We start from the raw sequence: 5,725 nt of genomic DNA on the forward strand, positions 1-5,725 counted from the left end.
TTTTCAACTTCTTCTTTTTCCTTTTTCTTTTTCTATGTGTTTGTTTGTCAGTGTGATTAGTCATTTTTCAGGGTTTCAGTTTAAGTTAATCCAATATATATATTCTGTTTATTTTTTGGATTTTGGTTGGATTAAATATTTCAATGTTTGTTTAAGTAGTTCAATCAATTCTTCGTTTACCTAAATTACGTTCGTTGTAATTTGTTTTTTTGTCCGTTATTTTCCCCCTTCTCCATCAATTCATGTTCTGTCGATTAATAACATAGGTTATAAATAGTTTCGTCAATTAGTTCATTCCTGTTTGTAGACCAGTAAGTCCATCAAATGGTTTAATGTCGTGTTATGTATTCTAATATGTAGACACTTAGCTTCAAGGCATTGTCATTGATCCTGCATTCTTGTATAGGTTGGACTTAGAATCCCTGCATTTGTGATTGATTTTGATCCAGTTTCAAGTTCAGTTTTAAATGATTTTGTTGAGTTCTGTGCTATGATTTAAATTCAGTTCATTTTTGTTTCAATGGGAGCTCAACCTTAGTCATTCATTTGTTAGGAGAATTGGTTATAGCTGTTAGTCAGAATTAGTTTTAGATAACTGTTAGTTTGAACAGATTTTAGAATTAAAAGTTTTAATACAGTTGAATAATTGTATTAGGGGCAGTAATATTAAGGGGTTTCAGGGGTGTTAGTGGGATATTAATTAATATGGTAATGGGGAATAAAAGGGGACCGGGGGGGAGGGGCTGAAAATAAGGAAAAGTTTTCCTAAGTGGATTTTAAGTGAAAAATTTCAGATTTAGTGGGAGAAAGGGGGTCGGGCAGTAGGTTTAAAAGGTAAGGCAAGTCTGTATAAGAGGGGGGATTTTTTCAGAGAAGGAGGAGGAATTTTTGGAGAGTTTAAGAGTGAATGAAAGCGGAACTTTGAAGAAAGGAAAAACATTCATAGTTCAAGTTAAAAACCTGCTGGATTTTATCATCAGAATTCAGTAATTTTAGAGTTGAATAGGCTGAATTTTTAACACCTAAAAGTTCAGTAATTGGAGAAAGTTAAAAGAGAGGGTTGATAGATAAAAACTGAAAAAGTGAAGTCTTTCTTCCACTGTTAAAAATCAGTGCTAGTTTGCTACTGTATCATTGAAGCTTCAAGCTTCTTTTCTTTGAGTGTTTGAAAACCAGAAAACTACCGCCTATGTCTGGTCCTTTCTGTTGCTGCCTGTGATTGCATTTGGTATTGCTGGGGTCTCAAGTGGGTTTTTCCTGGGTTACTACTTGGGTAGTTGCTACTACTTCACGGGTTATTGCTGGATTTTTGCTTGATTTTAAAATCTGTCACTGGTTTTTCGTTGCTGGTTGTTATTGGTTGCTGGGTGTTGCTGTTGTTGTATGCTATTGCATTTCTGTTGATCTTCTTCTTCTTTTGCTTCCAATATCAGGTACACAACTGATACGCTGGTTACTGTAAGCTGAAACATAAAGCATGAGTACAAATAAAGAGTTGAAGTTTTAATTTGATTTAGTTTTGTTACTGATTGTACTTAGGACATTCTATACACTACTGTTTTTTGTAAAAAAATTCTGCCATTTCTGTATAACTGGACAGTGTTATAGTAATGTAGTCAATAATGTCCCGTTGTTTTAGTTTGGTTATTAGGTAGTATAGGTTCAAATGCATGTTAAATAAAACCAGCCCAGTAGACTGTTTTAATATCATGGCAATCTAGCTCCAACAATCAATTGTTTGAATTTAGGATTAAAACTAGACCCTTAAGTTACTTCATTCCAATTAATTGCTCTTTCTAAAACTTGCATGTAACTTGCTTAGTTAGATACTATCATCTTATATCTCTGTAAGTGCAAAAATTGTGAACATGTGTAGAAATAATTAACTAGGCCCAATATTGGAATAAGACGGCCCAAGTCACGTTTAATACTACATGCGGTGAACCTGGGCCCACGTTGGCCAACGGGCTGTCCATATTGTGTTTACATTCTGATTTAACAAATTGTGTTCGTAATCCGACTATAACAACTCGTAAGCATGTAAATAAATTAGGACCTTTTCTCTTTCATTTTTAGAGACAAATTTAATAGAAAAAATGTAGGCACTTTAGGATTATCCTTTTAAAATAAACGAGATGAGCCTCGCCCAATAAAACTCACAAGTTGCGGGGCCCTCAATAATTGGTTAATAATTGTATAGACTTCGGGATCGGCCGTTTAGCAAATTTCACGGCCTTACCCAAAATAATGATACGCTAGTCGCTTTAGGCACGCCTTTAACAATTTACTTTCTTAAACTCGGGTTCACATTTATGTGACCCAAATCCAAATCTCAACAGAGTCGAAATATGTCGATAACCACGGGTACATTGATGTGACGTGGTTCGAGATACGTTTTTCACAATGTTGTAATTCTTTGTTAAAATAATAATAATAATAATAATAAAAGCGGTAAAGAGTTTAAAGTTTGCACATAAGTTCATAATTGTATAAAATCAGATAATTAAGCTAAATATGACAGTTGAGCGACCGTGCTAGAACCACGGAACTCGGGAATGCCTAACACCTTCTCCCGAGTTAACAGAATTCCTTATCCGGATTTCTGGTTTACGGACTGTAATACAGAGTCATTCTTTTCCTCGATTCGGGATTAAAACCGGTGACTTGGGACACCATAAATCTCCCAAGTGGCGACTCTGATTCTTAAATAATAAATCCCGTTTCGATTGTCCTTTAATTGGAAAAACTCCACTTACCCCTTACGCCCCTACGGGCGCAGGTAAAAAGGAGGTGTGACAGTTAGTACTTTAATTATACTATCACATTTTATACTGTTTTACCTTGTTTTATGTATATAACCAGTAGAGCCCTGACCTTCCTCGTCACTACTCGACCGAGGTTAGGCTTGGCACTTATTGGGTACCACTATGGTGTACTCATGCCCTTTTCTGCACATGTTTTCGTGTGCAGATTCAGGTTCTTCTGCTTATCCGTTCTATTAGTGAGGCAGGCGACATCAGAGACTTCGAGGTATATCTGTCACGTCCGCAGACCTAGAAGTCCCTCTCTATTCTCCCCTGCTTTAGACTTCATGTATTTTCTTTTGATTAGACATTCTAGAGTTAGAACACTATGTAGTTTCTATAGCTTGTGATTTCATGAGATTCCAGATTTTGGGAGTTTGATTCAGTTTTGAGAGTATGTATTGTATATACTGAGCGACAAATTTTTAAACTCTTTATCTATGTTTTTACTCGTAACCTGCCAGTTTCATATTTCATTTCCTTTTTTCACAATTTGTTAAGCTTACCTAGTCGTAGAGACTAGGTGCTGTCACGACAGTTCACGGAGGAAGAACTAGGGTCGTGTTTAAGGGACTATGTGTGCCAGATACACTAAGTTTCACCCTCGTGAATAAGGAATTTCGTTATCCTTGGTATAGAAGGATTACCGCAAGGCGAGTAAGGATCATCAGTGATGTGAAAAATACGATAAAGATAAAGAGGTAAAACATCTATAGGTAGATCGTCGTAGCTCTAAATCTTAGTGGTCCCCTAAAGGGAGGAATATTGAGGGATGTGATAAATCAGAATTAAGTGGTTCTAGTAACTATGGAATGGTAAGGGAAGAATACGATAAAAATGAAAGGGATGAGATTGCACTTATTCAAATCCCACAGATATGCTATAATTCCAGAACATTATGCAAACACGATGCCAAGGAGAGGAAGTAAGGGTTCCAACCCGGGATGTTATTGATAAAATAAAGAGTCAGTGCAAGATGTAAGTTAAGACAAAGAAAATAACCCAAGAAAGATTACGCGGAGTATTGATATGAGAATGGGCGAACGAGTAGTTAGTAGTTGATTTAAGAAAAGCTTAGTTATAGACAAGAGGTCACAAACAAATCAACAGATCGTGCAAGATAAACATAGTAAATCCAAACATGGGGAATTCTCTCGCAGATATGACATCGTGACCCTTGAAAAATATTCAGATAGGAGTTGGGGTAGTTAAGGGTACCATAGGAATGTTACGGAAATAAAAGAGAGTCTCACTGGAAAGACAGTCAAAACTTCAGTTCAGAAGCAATCGTACGAACATCAAAATTTTATTTGGTATACAATGTAATAAGCTCACAGCTTTACAAGAGTTAGAGGGTCTTTCCTAAGTACTACAACGAAAGACTAGCTGAGAAAATGAGGAAGAAGGCTTCAACCTAAGCACAGTAACCTAAAGAGGAAATGGCCGTGTAACAACAGTCTCACAACCATATTGTATGCACTCCATAAGAAAGTGGCACATACCATGGCTAATGAACGGGGAGTAGAACCAAAAGTAATATTCAAGACCATATGAGTTGCAAAAAAATTCCGGCATGCGTAGGAACTAAGATAAGCTAAGTATGCACGCAACAAGAGGGGCAAAAGGACCACGAAAAGTAATTGCCTACATTGGAAGAAAGCTGATATGGAAAGAAAGGAATTATTTGGCCAATGATCCAGAGCTAGTTACGTTATGAACGCACTTACGATTTTGGAGTATTATCCATGCAACATATATTGTTGACAGTCATACAACCATATTCTATAACAGCCCTACAAGAAAACCAGTTAGAGGAGTACCAGCATCATAAAAAGTCAGTATGGAGCTACCACTAGATTGTTTGTGCACCAGAGGTGCAAGTATTATAAGAAAACTTCAAGTTGTGAACGTGAATTATACCTATGTGGAAGGAGGGTTATGAAAGAGATAGAAGATATGATGTGAAACTTTAAGATAAGTAAGGTAAAGATGGACAACATACGAGATACTCAAATGCAGAAGGTTGTGAATAGTCCTTACTTCGGATAGAAGACTAGAAGTGCGGGGATGAAATATCTAGGGATGATAGCGGCATCGTCAGTGGCATACCTTCCCGCCTATGGTTACTAGGTATCAAGAGGCCTAGTCAAGAGAGTAAAGAAGAGTTAGAGACGATGTGATCTTTCGCTTAATATTCCAGAATAACATAAGAAAATCTATGGGGCAAACAAGTTGAAGGAAGGTTGCAAGTAGTATAAATAGATATGTTTAAGTCACAAGCTAAAGTATGGTAAAACGACAAGGTTTTAGGAAGACACGAGTAAGGATAAGAAAGGGCGAGTGAGAAGGTGACGAGAATGGATAAGTCCTCAGGACTAAGCCCATGAAAACAATAAGAGTCGATGTTGTCTCTAAGTTATACAAAGCTCAGTACAGCCTAAATAAACTCAAAGGAGTCTAAGACTAGTAGCATTTAGAAGAGATGGAATGCTATCCTGGTAGTGAAATGAAGGTCTGATTGTGATAGATAAAGAATGGCATTTGGGCTTTCAATTGAGTAATGACTTGAAGAGGATTTCATGAATTGTACGAGATTGAAATACCCATGTAAGGTCAGTCATATTGGGATGCTATAAAATATCGTTATGAAAGTATAGTATCGCCCCTAGGTGGATCAATCTAATTACTCTAGATGTCCTCGATGAGACGTGAGCCCTAGCGGCAGTGTTACATAAGAGATCAAGTTAGCAGTGGTAGATGATAGATCAACATTAATGTGAATCAACAATGGATGGACAAAAGTCACAAAGTATGAGGTGAGATTAGGCCGTCATTCTTAAGATGAACAATAATGAGGAAGCATTAAAGGACATAGATTTATACATATGGGATGAGCAACGAACGTAAGCTGGAATTTGGTA

Source organism: Nicotiana tabacum, chromosome 3, assembly GCF_000715075.1.
Source record: "Nicotiana tabacum cultivar K326 chromosome 3, ASM71507v2, whole genome shotgun sequence".
NCBI lineage: Eukaryota > Viridiplantae > Streptophyta > Magnoliopsida > Solanales > Solanaceae > Nicotiana > Nicotiana tabacum.